The sequence below is a fragment of the Dendrobates tinctorius genome, unplaced genomic scaffold (genome assembly GCF_039654945.1).
Source record: "Dendrobates tinctorius isolate UK_male_01 unplaced genomic scaffold, ASM3965494v1 ptg000334l, whole genome shotgun sequence".
Classification (NCBI taxonomy): Eukaryota; Metazoa; Chordata; class Amphibia; order Anura; family Dendrobatidae; genus Dendrobates; species Dendrobates tinctorius.
In genome coordinates this window covers 2,172,070-2,188,775 of record NW_027362000.1, presented here as the reverse complement: position 1 = coordinate 2,188,775, position 16,706 = coordinate 2,172,070, and the positions used below count along the sequence as shown (strand labels likewise).

The following is a 16,706-nucleotide window of genomic DNA, read 5'->3' as shown; positions in this document are numbered from 1 at the left end:
TGCCTCCCAATCTGTATGTTAATTTAGCACTTTGGGGCTTTCACATCACTATGGGCCTGATTCATTAAGATTGATATAGTCTTAAGGATCGATCGGCTCCACTGGAGTGAAATGCACCTGATTCATGGCTGGCATGGTACTAAATAAGGAACGTGCCTTAGGCTAGTTTCACACTAGTGGTTTTGAGCGCAGCGACGGCCTGCGCACGGCCGCCGCTAAGCCCCGCCCCCTGCCGCGCCTCCACCGGTAGCTCCGCCTACCAGCGCATGACGCTGCATGCGCCCTGCGTCCCCTATCTTTATCACTGGGGGCGCAGGCCGTGCGCAGTATGCGTTTGGCGGCGCATGCGTCCTTTTGACGGTGCGCCGACCTGCGCCAAACGCAACCTGCTGCAGTTTGGTTGCGCCGGCGCAACGTCAAAAAGGCGCATGCGCCACCAAATGCATACTGCGCACGGCCTGCGCCCCCAGTGATAAAGATAGGGGACACAGGGCGCATGCGCCGGTAGGCGGAGCTACCGGCGGAGGCGCGACAGGGGGCGGGGCCTAGCAGCGGCCGTGCGCAGGCCGTCGCTGCGCTCAAAAACGCTAGTGTGAAACTAGCCTTAGACTGCGGAGCCCATATGGCTAAAGCTAGAGAGGAGTATTGTTCAGTGCCCAATTCCCCCCTTTCACCACTCCCCAGGTGATGCACAAAATTGGGACGCCTGCTGACCAATGGGATTAAAACGGAAGGGGCGGACAGCCACACCTACAGGGGTTAAATTCAGGTCCCAGGGTCAGTGACTTCCTCTTTCTCCCCGGCTGACCTTTGAAGTTTTTGTCTCTTGAGGACCACGGAACCCCCTACAACCATGTCTGATTCCCTGGTGGAGGCCCTGCGGCAGAGAGCAGCAAAGGAAAGGTGAGCACTGACTTCAAGCACTTATTTCTAGACTTGGCGCTCACCTCCCTGTGCCCTCTCCTGGCCCCCTATCCATGCATGCTGCCATGCCTCCGGTGTCCCCTTCCTCCTCTGGGCCACGGTTCTCCCCAGCCCCTCCAGACCTATCCCTCTGCCTTGCCTCTCCCGGGGCGACCTCCCTGCCGAGCATCGACTTCCTATCCCAGGGCCCCCAGCGCCTCCTCACCTATGGTGTCCCCATGCGCTGGCTCTTCTCAGACTGTCACCGGCACTGGGGGGCCATGCTCCACATCCACGCCGCCAGCCAACAACCCCTCTTCGGCTGGCGCTCCAGCTGCTGGTCCTCCAATGCGGGGAGGCAGACGTTCAACAAGATGCCCCCACCCTCCAGAGTGGCTCCAGGTCGGCGACTGGGCACCCATCGCAGGACGCCGCACCGCAGCCGCATCTTCATCCTCGCGTCTGCATACTTCCAGATCAAGGCTCCGCCCACATCCCCTGCATCACTTTCTGTGCCCGTCCACCACTGTTCCTCCTACAGCCATAGCCTCACTGCTTGCACAGGGGGAACTGGAGATAGGGCAGAGGACACTGTATGCAGCTACAGAACGCGCTGATCAGTCCAACCCAACCGACTTCAACCGACATGTTAGGCTGGTTTCACACTTGCGTTGGGCAGTGCTGCGTACTTCCTCCATTAAGCCCCGCCCACTACCACACCTCTTCCATTCAGCTCTGCCTAAGTCTGCATGCATCCTGCGTACCTATATTTAACATTGGGTATGCAGGCCATGTGGATGTATGCGGATGCGTCCGCATGTGTCGTTTTTTAACTCGGGACCATTTTTACTTCCCCCAGAAGCGGTCAACCAAAAAAGATCACTCCAAGAACAAGACAAATATAAATCCGCGATACCACAAAAGAGCTCATGGTAACCTGTAAGCAACTAAAGGCCTCTCACACATGTTCATATGTAATTCTTCAGGATAAATTTGTACAACAATGGTGTGCATTGCAAGAAGAAAACTATTGCTCTTGGAAAAGAACATCACTGCACAGCTGCAGTTTGCTAAATATCACATGGACAAACCAGAATGCTCCACACTCCAAGAGGTTCGCCGTGACGTGGCAGTGGGCTTCATACAGTCTGACCAGAATGCTAAAGTAAGAGCCTCATGGTCACTCTTATAAATTTTTGCTTAATTGCAATAATGTATAAGTTTTGGACGTGAGGTTTGTCTTTTCTACAGCTCTGGTCTACAAAAACAATGTTTTGTTGCGGATGAGATCAAACTGTTCTGACCTGTCTTCCTGCCTCTGGGCAAGGACAATGTGCCATCCTTGATAGGACAATGAATTCTGAATTTTAACATTCAGTTCTAATGGAAAATGTCACGATGAATTGAACCTCTAGAGAAAATGGGTTATGCAGCAAGGCATCGAGCCAAAGCACACAAGGGAATATTAAAGTTTTGGAATGGTCAGATCAAAGTCCTGACCTTCATCCTAAAGTAGTGTTGTAGAAGTACCTGAAGCGAGCAGTTCCCATGGGAGAAAACCCATCAAAATAAGAGTTGGGGCTATTTCTGCATAGGAGATATGAGCTCAAATCAGTAGAAATTTGTAAAAAAAAAAAATTTGTACAGCTTGTGTTTTTTTTTTTTTTTTTTTTTGTTTTTTTTTTTTTTCATTTAAAAGAATTGGAGGATTAAAATATTTGTGAAAGTCTTCACACAATTCAAAAGTGTCTGATCAGATGTTGGTTCCCTATAAACATATCATTGTTTTACTAAACCACTTTAGTAGTTGGACTTTTCCTCCGATCAGTTTACCGAGTCTCTGTCATCATGGTGTGTTAGCGTCTACAAGGCTCATCATTCTTTCCGCTAAATGCTTCACCAATACTCCACTGATATCTGCAAATAAAGTTCACCAAGATTGGCTTTCCTACCTGACCCTTCACGTGAAATAAGAAATGGAGAACAGAGACTATAATCCTAATGCAAAGCCCTTCACGGATCTTGTCCTTCCCATAGCTGATGACAGGTGGCTTCCACATCTCATATTTGGCTTTGATTTTACTTGTAAGCCCAACTGAATACTCAGAAGATCAGAATGTGATCCTACTGAAGCTTCACAAGGGCTTAGGATAAATGGAAGAGTCTTCCTCATCTTATAATGACACAGTTTACATGTTCTGAGCCTGAAGTCTAGGAAACCCAACACAAAGTATGCTTACCCAAGGAATTAAAGGATTAATCATGGTGTCATCCACAAATACTATACTAGCCTTATTGTACCATTATCACATTCAGGTTTCTTTCTATTTAAAGCAGTAATATTTAGAATGTCCTTCCCCCCCCCCCCCCCCCCCCCCCCAGCAGTTAAGAATTCCATCTTTTATGGCAAGCAGAATTTGCGGCCAGTGATGTGGGAGTAGACAGTTGTAAATTCGTCAATATCGTCCTAGATTTTCTTTCTCAGGATGCTCAGTATCCCTAAGAATAAAACTGTTCAGTGGTAACATACGAACTGGCAGAGTAGCAGACGTTTCCCAGGTGTGCCCACGTTTTGTCAAAAGACAGATTTGGGAACCTGACAACGATGTTAGAGAACATCACAAATTGCTTTATACACCTTCTTTATACTTGTAGAGATGATTGAACTTTTTGAAATTCAAACTCTCTCCAGGTTCGAAAACATTTTCCCAAAAAATTGATTTGCAAATCAACTAATTCGCCACAAATCACAATACTCTAAAGCTTCCAACTGTTCTAAAGGTCCCATCACACACAGCGAGATCGCCGATTTTGTGACGCCACAGCGATCTCGCCAGCGACATCGCTGTGTGTGACATGTATCAGTGACCGGCCCCCCTGCTGGGTATCGCTGATTGTGCTCGAACGTCCTGGGCCGTTTTTTGATCGTTGGTCTCCCGCTGGCCAGCGCGCATCGTTGCTTGTGACAGCGAGAGACCAGCGAGCAGCGACGCTGCTCGCTGGTTTCCAATGTAAACAGCGGGTATCTAAGAGCCGCACTGGTCCTGATCGCTGGTGAGTCTGTCTAACTATGTCCCAGCGATCCCATCCATGTCAGATCGTTGGTGCGATCGCTGGGACATCGTTCTGTGTAACGGGGCCCTTAACAACAGATATGGTTAACATTCTGAGATCTTTTAGGATTGTAGCCAAACCCTTGCAAGCTCTTTAAAGGGAAGATCTCAACATAAAATGACCTATTAACCTACTGATTAAACTAGGTTTTTAGGTGAAATGTTTTTTTTTATTTTTTTTTTTGCACAATCTATATTTAAATTGTGAGGTTGGAAGTCACAGCAAAATTTCTAGGTTTTGGGGGGAAATTTAGTTTGTATGTCTAAAAAAACAATAAGGATTCACAAAAAGGATTGTTCAATAAATGCAAAAACCCAGTCGCCTTACTGACACTGATGTTTGACTTTTTCCTATAGAAACTTATGTGCTGTCTTGCTACTACTTTCTACTGCATTAAGAATGAAGCAAAAAACTGTTTGATTGCAATTCAATACCCCCCTACTGACACAATGTTAACTTGGTATGTCCCCAATCCAACCTGGAAGATAAGAAAAATAAGTTTTATACTTACCCGGGGGCGGTCCGGTCCGATGGGTGTCGGATGTCCGGCTCCAGCGCCTCCCGTCTTATGATCGTCACCCTCCTACTGGCTTCATGGCTCCCCAGCATTGTGCTCCTGTGCAGGTGTACTTATCTGCCCTGTTGAGGGCAGACCAAGGTACTGCAGTGCGCAGGGAAAGGTCAACAGGGCAGATAAGTACGCCTGCGCAGGAGCGCGATGCTGGGGAACCTGTGAAGCAAGTAGGAGGGTGGCATCGCAAGAAGATGGGAGGGGCTGGACCCAGACCTGCGACACCCATTGGACCAGACCGCCCCCTGGGTGAGTATAATAAAACGTATTTTTTTTATCATTCTGGTCGGATCAGTGGCTTATCTACAGCATTATAGTCTGACCAAATTATACCAATAAGCAGTCGACCTCCCTATCACTTGGCTCATGAGGACCATGTGGCCCTAACACTACATGGCCATTAGGTGGACTTAAAACCACCCCATATAAACGTCAATACTGCCTGGTTTAAATACACTGGCCATGATAAGCCCAAGGGAAACCTTCGTCTGACGAAGCTGTACTGGTTGCGGCGGTATGTGTGGGGTATGGTCCTGGGCAGGGCACCCTATTGTCTGGTTCTTATTGCAGTCTCTGATCTCCCGTTGTGGGGTGGATGTTGTCTGGTTCCTGTATGGTCTGGCATTGCCAATTAGTATAGAGGTTTTCCTTTCTCCCTCCCTTCCTAGGGAGGTCGACTGCTTATTGGTATAATTTGGTCAGACTATATATAGATGTTTATATTACATATGTCTATTATGTGTTATATTCAAGTATCATGCATGTTTTTGATGCCTTTCATGTTTTTATCATGATTTTAATGTGTAACTCTTTGTATCGATAAAACATTTTCTAGTTTCACTATAATTGGTGCAGTGTGCGCTTTGTTGCAGTGGTACTTTTTCTCTTAATTTTCACTGCTTATTTTCCACTGCTGCGGCACCTGGCCTTTATATATAACAGGATATTGTGCACAGTTTGGTGCGCCCAGAATTGTTAATTTCAGCAAGACAATGACTCAAAACATAAAGCCAAGGAAGCAAAGGAGTTGCTCCCAAACAAGCACATTAAGGTCATGGAGTGGCCTAGCCAGTCTCCAGACCTTAATCCCATAGAAAACTTATGGAGGGAGTTGAAGCTCCGAGTTGCCAAGCGACAGCCTCAAAATCTTAATGATTTAGAGATGATCTGCAAAGAGGAGTGGACCAAAATTCCTCCAGACATGTGCGCAAACCTCATCATCAACTACAAAAAACGTCTGACTGCCGTGCTTGCCAACAAGGGTTTTACCACAAAGTCTTAAGTCTTGTTTGCCAGAAGGATCAAATACTTATTTCTCACTGGTAAATGCAAATAAATTTATATAATTTTTACAACGTGATTTTCTGGATTTTATTTTTGATATTCTATCTCTCAAAATTAAAATTAACCTACCCTTAAAATTATGGACTGTTCATGTCTCTGTCAGTGGGCAAACTTACAAAATCAGCAAGGGATCAAATACTTATTTCCCTCACTGTATTCACAAAAGAGACTGATCTTAACAGTTTGTTACATTTCTCCAGCTCTCACCCATTGGCGACAAAGAAATCCATTCCATCCTCCCAAATTCAGAGAGTAAAAAAAAAATAGCATCCTAACATCAAACAAAAGAAATGAGATTGGTTGAAATGCAAAATAAATTCCTAGAAAGGGACTATCCAAAAAGAACTATCAGAAGCACAAAATACACGAACAGTCACATTAAGTTCTAAAGCAAAAAGAGTAGCATTTGTCCATACCATTCCATCCTTCCATTAAATGCCCTCCGAAACTCAGGGATAAACTGATTAGATCCGACATATGCTCAAAATCCACTATTCCTGTTCAAACTTTTCATCAAACACAAAAACCTGTGCAAATCAAGCATCCACGATATTGGCTCCCACCCACTATCCAAGGGAATAGATATTATCTCAGTTTTCATACCTATAACCACTGATGCAGGTAAGATAAACTGAGAAACGCAAGCAGGGGAGATATCTACACCGGGGTTGTAATCCTCCACAGAACCTGGGGTTAGAAGTTTTCCAATGGCTTTTTGTGCTTTGGTAAAGGAGGACAGACCCCAATGAAATGACCCTTTTGATCACAGAAAAAAACACAACCACAAAAGACCCCTATCGAGGGGAGGCCCCCTAACTGCATCGGTTCTTCAGGGCACCCAGGGAGAACTTCGGTTTTAGGGAATACCATAGGAAGCTGAGTCACAACAGGTCTATCCTTGAGGCCTCTATACGTATGGCCAGAGCCATGGCGGCCACCAACATCTCAGGAAATTTGTAAAGCACTAATGCATCTTTTAATCATTCAGACAGGCCCTGACAAATCTGACTCCTAAGAGAAGGATCGTTCCCCCACCCCTGCCCTATCTCTATTGCATGCAGATTTTTATTAGCCATAGGTCAAAATTTAAACTTGTCCACTTTGAACTTCACTTTTTAAATGGACCGTCAAACACTGTGCTGTTGTGAATTCGCTTTCTGGCCTACCTCTGGTTACTAGTGAAGGTAGTGGAGTTGGTTATATTGACAGAGGGGTCGCGAATTCTCTTTCCGGGCTCCCTCTGGTGGTTACTGGAGGTAATGGAGCTGATCTAATTAACAGAGGCCTGCCATCTGATAATGAGGAGGATGACTGGAGATCTGGAGATTCTGACTGGATTTAAGACAGACGACTCCCTCTATCCATGCTGGTGATTTTTTTTCCTGCCTCCTGAGGTCTTAGTTTCCAGCTCAGTCCCTGCATGCTCAGCTAAGTGTTCTTTTCCTATTGTTCACATTTGATTTGGTTTTGTCTATTTCAGTTTTGTGTGTTCAGCCAGCTCCGGCTGGGGCTGTGCTGAATTTCCATCCTTATGTTACTGCTTGTGACAGTTTGTTTTTGTCCCTTATTAGATTGGCCTCTTTTTGCTCTGCTTTCAGAATATACCAGAGTGCTGATATAGAGGGCGAAGTCTAGTGACTTCAGTATTTTTCTATCAGATGTGTTGGGCATTTTTTGCAGGGTTTTTTGTGTGATTGCAGACAGAGTCTTTCCTTTCCTGTCCTGTCTAGTTAGTGTGGGCCCCATCGTTTGCTCAGCCTATTTTCCTACCTACATTTGTGTTTTCATCTTGTCTCACCGACAATATATGTTTGGGGGCTATCTATTCCTTTGGGGTCTGCTCTGGGGCAGTTTAGATTTCCCCTTTCTTGCTTTAGGCTTATTTAGTTCTCCGGCTGTGTCGAGGCGTCTAGAATCATCGTAGGTACGCTCCACGGCTACTGCTAGTTGTGTGGTTAGGATCAGGGGTCTGCAATCCGCGTAGTTACCAACCTCTCTGGTTGTCTGTGGCTTAGCTTGGTCTTGCTTTCCTCCTTGGTGACCCAATCATAACACTGTGCCCAAGTTGTCCTATAACATTAGAAATATCTTCCATTGTGTGTATTATATTAAATACTGTAGCTTGGTGTCACCAGCAAAGACCAAAGCCATGGGACACATTTTGTAAATAGTGGGCTGATGTTACTAAAGGGGTTCTCTACTCTTGGTTAAAACTTTACACTGGGAAACCACGCTTATATAAGAAACAGAAAAGCTATACTTATACCCAGAATCTGCGTTCTTTTCCTTCACTTGGATACGGTTGGATCCCAGGGGTAAGTATGGCTTTTTCACTACTTTTATTTGCATGGCTTCCCTTTATGAAGCTTTGAACAAGAGCATGACAACTGTTTTAATCCTTTGGACTATGTAGTTCTTAAATATTCTTAAGAATATTGTCACCATTCATTGTATACATTAACCATAACTCTTTGCATGGGCTATTGAAATATATTTCACTGAAAAAAAAAATTAATCTAACTGACCTCAGTTTATGTATTTAGATTTGATCAGTGACACCCCACCTCTGCTTTGCACCAATCCTCATTCATTATGTCAGCCGTAATAGAATCTACTAAGCTGCTTCTCTGCTTTTTAACAATCCCTTGACAATCGACCACAAATCTTCCCCTTGCTGGGACCACAGCAATCCTTGATACAAAACATTGTGCCCTCGGCTCCCTAAGTTCTCTTGGGTGTAAGTCATTTAGTTTTGGTGCTTAGAACACAACTATCTTAATTTTCCTTTGTCTGCAATGATCATTGCCAAATTTGAGAGGTCTCCTTAGCTTTTTGACAATTGGGTACTTAAAGAAACTAGAAATGGAATATGGACAATAAATAAACCCATATAATTACAAATGTAAAAAGGACCAGTACTGATATCTAGTCAACACTGTTTCATCAAATTCTTATACCATTGATGTTTGGACAAGTAGTGCTATCCTCCAGAAGTTTACACATCCCATGAAATCAGTGACAATGAAACTAAGTATATGGAGATCCAGAAAATCCTTCTTCTAAGCCGTTTACTTGGAAATAAGAACAACATCAGTAAGTAACTGATTGGGAATTGTCTGGGGGAAGGGGAGAAACACTTAAACTTCTACCTTGTAACTTAGATGTCTAGCTTCATCTAAGAATTGACCTCCTCGGCTCAAAGAACAGAGCTGGTGTCAGATGATAGATGTGGTTCTTTACGTTCTCACCTTGCACCGCTCTTATAATCTCACTCTACATTTTCTGTCACCAAAGACAGTGATTGATAAGAGCAGGGTTAGGTTACAGAAGTGAAGGGGCTGAGAGCGGAGACCTCTAGTTCTGCCTCAACTAAGACTCAATAATATTCCAACATGGATCTAGAGGATCTAGAGTGAAATAAGCACAGTGTAGAGCAGAGGTCTCTAACCTGTCACTTTCAAGCTGTTGAGAGACTACAACTCCCAGCATGCCAGTGTGGGGAAGATGACTTGACGGACAGATGTGACTGGTAGTAGGAGGAGACGGTTTGTGCACCAAGAGACGGAGATTGACAAGATAGAAGGGTGACAGCTGGGAAAGGTAGATAGGAGGGTGTAGTACCGAGAAAAGACAACAAGATGGCAGGAGAGAGTAGTTGAGGACTGAACATCAGCTTATGGCTCCAGAAACTGCTTAGTCATGGGGGGCGGGGAGATAGGAACCCAGGAGGGGTATTCCCCAGTGAGAGAGGGGATAAATAGGACTGGTTGGGGTTCCAGACTAGTCTAGTCCCGGGAGGAGCTCAGGAAAGAAGGCTCAGGACAGAAGACCGGAAACAGTGGAAGAGCTCGACCAGGGGAGTCACAGAGAAGAGACAGTCAGGGGGGTGGCCGTGACCCGACGGACAGCAGGACAGACGAGGCCTCGGGGGTACCGATTGGACGACTACCTCGGGCAGGTGAAGCGCTGGCGGTAGATTGGTCTAGGACAGCCCCAGCGAAAGATCCGCGAGGGACGTTACTTCGACTAGAACAAAGGTGCAGGTACCCGGGCCTGGAGATAGAGTGCTGTAAAGAAGCTGCGGTGCGTGGTTGTGGTCGTCAGGAGGACGACAAATAAAATCCGGAACTGTTACAAGTGGAATCTGTCTCCGCCTCGCCTTTGCCTCGTCTGGTAAGCAGCGGTCCACCCCCCAAGTCCCGGCCCCCTACCACACCACGAGTTGTAGTTTATAGCAGGTTAGGGCCTTTTTATTGCATGCTAACATTTATTGTTTTTACCCAAGGGATGGGCCTCACAGGCTAACTATGTAGAGCATCCTGACAATAATAATAATAAATTTTATTTCTATAGCGCCGACATATTCCGCAGCACTTTACATTTCAGACAATAAAAACTTAGCACTAAATAAAAGGGCCCATATCTCTGGACCCATATGGCAGATTTTTTAAAAAAGAGACTACTCAGGGGAGCATTGGTAATGTAATATGACTTAAAAAAAAAAAATGGCCACTTGACATGGTGACAGGTCCCCTTTAAATGTTAACTTGCTGGTTATGTGAAGCCACCACTAGAGGATGATTCAGGATTCACTGTATACTGGTTAATGTATTGAGCTTAGTGCATAAACTTTAAATAACTTTAAAGTTACTTCTTTCCTCAGGAGGTTTTTGGAAAAAAAAAAAAAAAAACAATAAAGATATTAAAAGTGTAACATTATTTTTCAGACTTTGATATGTGGGCATGTATGTAATGTTATATAACTATGGTTGTCCTCTAATAAGTGGTTATTAGTTGGTAAAATGACTCCTCTGTAGTGTTGAGCATTCCAATACCGCAAGTATCGGGTATCGGAATTCCGATACTGAGTTCCGATACTTTTAGGATATCGAATACCGGAATCGGAAGTTCCCATAATGCTATGAGCCAGTTTGATTTGATTCAGCCAATGACAATCCTCAGAAGTGTGGGCACATCCTGTTAGGCATGTAGGCATGCTAACTAATGGCATGACTGTGATTGGCTGCTGAAATGATGTCATGATGCACTATAAAAGCCGCCGCCCTCTGCCTGCCCAGGTGTTGACACTGTGGTGGAGAGAATGCACCAGATCTGGGACCAAGTGGTGGATAAGTTATCTCTCTCCCAGGAGAAGGCCCAGCGGTTTTCCAACCGACATAGGACCATTGGTCCCCAGTTTAAGGTTGGTGATATGGTGTGGTTATCATCAAAAAATATTGCTATGAAGGTGGCTTCTCCTAAGTTTAAGCCTAGATTTATTGGACCTTACAAGATTGTGGAGATTATTAATCCGGTCTCTTTTCGTTTGGCTCTTCCTGTCACATTTAAAATCCATAATATGTTCCATAAATCTTTGTTGAAGAGGTTTGTTGAACCTGTTGTTCCGGGGGTGGCACCTCCAGACCCTGTATTGGTTGAAGGTAACATGGAGTATGAGGTAGAGAAAGTACTGGATTCCCGTCTGGCTAGACGGAGACTCCAGTATTTGGTTAAGTGGAAGCGTTATGGTCAGGAGGATAATTCCTGGGTCTCCGCCTGATATTCATGCCAAACGATTGGTGCGTGCCTTTAATCGGGCTCACCCTGATCGCCCTGGTGGCATAGTTGAGGGTTCGGTGACCCCTCCTCAAGGGGGAGGTAATGTTGTGAGTTCATTTTCCCCTTCATTACGGAGGCCCGAGGAACTCCCTCTTCTGGTAAAGAAAGGTAGTGAGCCTGATTGTCAAACACCTGAGGCTGATGATTGTGACTGGCTGAGTGGAGTTACGGACTGGATATAATGCTGCTGACGCCCTTCTGCCCTGCGGGTGATTTCTCTGTGGGATCCTTTGAGACCAGTCTGAATTCCTGCTCCTCCAAAGCTAAGTTTGCTGCTCGGCCTTTTGCTTTTGTGCTTTGACTTTGTTTTTGGTTTGTTTTTCTGGATTTCTGCCATTCCCTGCTGGGGTGTGCTGAATTCATTTAGCTCTGTCTTCTGAAAATACCTGAGTACTGATTCAGTTTTTGAAGCCTAGCTGCTTCAGGGTCTTTTTCATATCAGCTGGTTGGCTTATGTCTTTGATAGGGTTTTGGCAGATTGCAGACAGCAGCCTTCCTGTCCTTTCCTATCTAGGTAGTTTTGGGGACCCGTCTTTGCTCAGTCTATCTTTCTGTCTGTGTTAGTATTTTCATCTTGCTTCACCGTCATTATATGTTGGGGGCTGCCTATTGCTTTGGGGTCTGCTCTGGGGCAGTTTAGATTTCCCCTTTCTTTCTTTAGGCCTATGTATTTCTCCGGCTGTGATCGAGGGGTCTAGGGCATCGTAGGAACCCGCCACAGCTACTGCTAGTTGTGTTGATAGGTTCAGGGGTCTGCAATCTGATAGTTGCCAACTTCTCTGGTTTTCTGGACTTAGCTTGTATTTCTGCTTTTGCCTCCTACGGTGACTCATTCATAACACAGCGCTCCTATGTATAATGTCATTGGTGAGTCAAAATGTTACCTGTACACTGACACTATACACTGTATACTATGTACATCGCTCTTGTATATAATGTCACCGGTGATTACTGTATTACCTGTACACTATACACTATATACAGAGCTCCTGTGTACAATGTTACTGGTACTAAAATAGTACTACTATAATACTGCTCCTTATGTGCAAGAATATAACTACTATAATACTGCCACTATGTACAAGAATATAACTACTATAACACTGCCACTATGTGTACAAGAATATAACTACTATAATACTGCCCCCCTATATACAAGAATATAACTACTATAATACTGCCCCTATGTGTACAAGAATATAACTACTATAATACTGTCCCTATGTACAAGAATATAACTACTATAATACTGCCCCTATGTGTACAAGAATATAACTACTATAATACTGTCCCTATGTACAAGGCTATAACTACTATAATACTGCCCCTATGTACAAGAATATAACTACTATAATACTGTCCCTATGTACAAGAATATAACTACTATAATACTGTCCCTATGTACAAGAATATAACTACTATAATACTGTCCCCCCATGTACAAGAATATAACTACTATAATACTGCCCCCTATGTACAAGAATATAACTACTATAATACTGCCCCCTATGTACAAGAATATAACTACTATAATACTGCCCCCTATGTACAAGAATATAACTACTATAATACTGCCCCCTATGTACAAGAATATAACTACTATAATACTGCCCCCTATGTACAAGAATATAACTACTATAATACTGCCCTCCGTTAACAATGATATATTTGCTATTTCTCAGTCGCTGCAGTCATCTGTTATGACTCCTGATGTCACATGTAAGTGATCAGACTTGCATGCACTCTCATATAACAGACTGCAGGCGGCTGGTGGAACTTTTTATCTTCTCCATAAAACACTACTAACCAGTTACAGGCTTTGTCTTCCCAGTATTTAATCTTAACCCACGCACATAAAACCTTTATAGCATCTGATAAAGCAATCATCAGCCTGTGCTGCAGACTGCTGGTGCTGCAGAAATATCGGAGAGGAAGGGTTAATCTTCTGAGGTCAGGGTGACAGTAACACAAAATGGTCAGTCCTGGGGTTGGGAAAGTTCATATTGTACCTGATCAGCAGCCTTCTGGGGTCACTTCACAGAAAGACCTAATTTAGTTTGTTCTTGTATTCAAATTTTCATTGAAAACACCCAAATAAGTTCCATGGGTAAGGAGCGATCCTGCCACGTTCTGTGTGCATCACCGGATCTGCCCTGTGCCCCTAGAGTCATGTGACTGTGTGTCTTAAAGGTACAGCACAAGTGTCTAAGTGTTCAGTGCAAGTATGTCTTCACTGTGTGCTGCAGAGCGCTCGTCCTCTGTGCACTATTATTTTCTTACTAATTTTGTTAAGAAATAAAAATAAGGGAATTTTAAAAAATGACAAATAATCAAGAGGTGTAGCTTCATCTTAATTTTCGTAACTCTTGGCAATATCATATGGTTCTTTCCACTAGGATCAAAGGTAGGGTTAAGCTTCGACTGCATATTTGACAACTCTCCTTTAAAGTCAAGTGAAAAAAGAAGTGAGGACATCTCCCAGAAATCTTGAACAGTCGTAAAAATTTCCCAGACCTTGCCAAAAAAGGGCCTGAAACCTCCTGGAAATCAGCAGTTTTGGTAGGTTTCATGTATCCTGTAGTCTTGGGCAGGGCCGGACTGGCTATCCGGCAATTCTGGCAAATGCCAGAAGGGCCTGTCTGGTCGTGGACTGCCTTGTCTGCTACGTTTTTAACTGAATCGGTGTTCTCAAGACACTCATACAGTTAAGAGTTGTGATGGAGCACAACGTCACTGACTCCAAGACTTACCCCAGCAAGACACGGGTATCATTAGAAATATTGGTCTTGTAGTAAATCTTGCTTTCCAGGACGTCCCCCTGACAGCACCATGGAGGACGTCCTCCTCCTCCTTACAGGGACAGGAAAGCACACGAGAGGTTAAAAGGCCCTGGCCCACCCCTTTTTCCTCAGTGTCTTTCCTGTCCCTGCATGGAGGGACATACGAGAGGAAGATCAGCTTACCGGAGGGCGCAGGGGGATCGGGCGGCCAGTCCAAACCTTCCCCCTGCCGGAATGCCCAGGGCCGACACTTCCCGGTGGGAAGTCCCTCTGCCCCAAAGACAGGAGCAGGACGCGCTCCTGGAGGGAGCCGTTCCTCCCGGTGGGCCAGCCGCAGTGGAGCAGAGTCCCCGCAGGCAGCGGGCGGTGCAGGCGCCGGCCTCACAGGCGCAGGAAGCCGGATCCCCACAGACAGGCGCGGGCGCCACCATTACAGAACGCCCGGGGCACGTCAGATCCGCGCAGGAAGCGGAAGCGGCAGCAGGGAGGACCCGTGGCGCGGCGGTGACGTCACGCGCTGTCTTTAAATCAGCGCGCCAGCAGCCTGGGCACGCCAACAAGCTTAGTGCAGGCCAGCAGGCTCACCGCTCACCAGCAGGAACGCCAGCAGGCTCAGAGCACGCCAGCAGGCTCAGCGCACGCCAGCAGCATCTTTGGTGGTGATGGACTCAGAGGCACCAGCCGACACAGGGGTAAGTGTGCTTGGCGCAATCCACCCCCCACACCGCCTTCCCCGCAGCCCAGGATGATTGACCGGACTATCCCTGTTCTGTACCATACAGGAGAAGGGTACCCCAGCCCCCCGGCAGACGCTAAAGATCCGGCCAAGGCCACATCTAAATCTCTCAGATGCCCGGTGTGCAGGGTAAAGCTGCCAGACACCCACGTCAAAACTCTCTGTGGACCCTGCACCTCAAGGGTCGTAAGAGATGAGCAACCGTCCCTCCTGGCCGAGATGCGATCCCTGATCCGGGAGGAAGTACAGGCCTCCAGATCCAGCCTCTCACGGCCACAGTCCCCCAGTCCGGGGCCAGGCCGGAAGCAGCCGAGGTGGGAGATGGAGCTAGCCTCGGAAACAAGCTCGCCTGAGGGGTCAGACCTCCGGGACTCGGATCCCGATGAAGAGGGAGAGATCCCGACTGACAGGCGGGACCAAGGCAGGAAATACCTGTTTAGACTAGAGGACACTGAGGACTTGGGGCAGGCGGAAAGGAACACCATGCAAATTGAGGAGGTTCCTAAGCCGCAGTCCCGAGAGGACCTGATGTTTGGGGGACTGGTTGCTCGGAGACACTGTTCCCTGTGAGTGAGCACATTAAGACAATGGTCCTAGAAGAGTGGAAGGAAGCAGAACGTCGACTCGTGCTGTCCCGGGACTTTAAGAGCCGACTGCCTTTTGACCCAGAGGAAACTCGATTGTGGGAGGAAATTCCTAAGATTGATGTTCCTGTAGCTAAGGTTACCAAAAAGACCTCCGAGACCCGATGGACAGGAAGGCGGATGGCCTGTTAAAGAGAACATGGGAAATGGCGGCGGCCCTCACTAGGGTTAACGTAGCAGCTACCTCGGTGGCCAGGTCCATGTTCCTATGGGTGGGACAGTTGGAAGAGCACTTAACCAACAAAACCCCTAGATCCAAGATCCTAGCTTCCCTCCCCCTGATGAAATCAGCCACGGTATTTCTTTCAGATACATCTTCCGAATCAGTAAGATTTGCAGCCAGAAACAGCTCCATTTCCAATGCAACTAGGTGAGTGGTTTGGCTAATGTCCTGGTCGGGGGATAATGCTTCAAAGGCGAAGCTTTGCTTCATCCCCTTTTCAGGCTCAAGGGTGTCCGGACCAGCTCTAGATAGCATCTTAGAGCAGGTGTCTGACAAAATCAAAGGGTTTCCAGAGGAAAAACCCAAGCGTCCCTAGTCCTTTAGGAGGGGGCCCTTTTTCCGGAGACAGACCGAATTTAGGAGCCAGGGTAGATCCAATAGAAGCTCCTATAGAAACGTGCAGAGCCAAGGGGGGAGAAGCAAAGCCCCTTTTTTTTTTTGCATCCACCTCCAGGTCCAGAAGGCAATGACGCCATAGGCGTCGGGGGAAGACTGCGACACTTTGCAGAGAGGTGGGGCCAGGTAACTCACAACCAGTGGGTCTTCAAAACCATCACAGAAGGTTACAGCATAGAATGTTGTTCCTCTCCCCCCGACGGATACATTGCCCCCACTGTAGTTCCGGAAGGCTCTGCCATGTGGGCAGACCTACAGAACATGCTCAGGTCAAAGGTCATTGTGCCAGTTCCGCAGTCGGAAAGGGTCACTACTCCTTCCTGTTCTCCATTACAAAACCATCTGGCGAGGCCAGAACTATCATAAACTTGAAACC

The 16,706-nt window shown here is 46.2% G+C and overlaps 1 protein-coding gene across 2 annotated transcripts in view; it reads right to left on the bottom strand.

Annotated features, from left to right (window-relative positions):
• The window catches only part of THNSL2 (threonine synthase like 2), a 110,962-nt gene extending 97,237 nt beyond the window's left edge, over positions 1–13,725 (bottom strand). For both annotated transcript variants that reach the window (XM_073562099.1, XM_073562097.1), the window contains exon 1: positions 13,561–13,725. The gene's annotated coding sequence lies outside the window, so the exon portion shown is untranslated. The remainder of the gene's footprint in view (positions 1–13,560) is intronic.
• Positions 13,726–16,706: the final 2,981 nt, after the last annotated feature.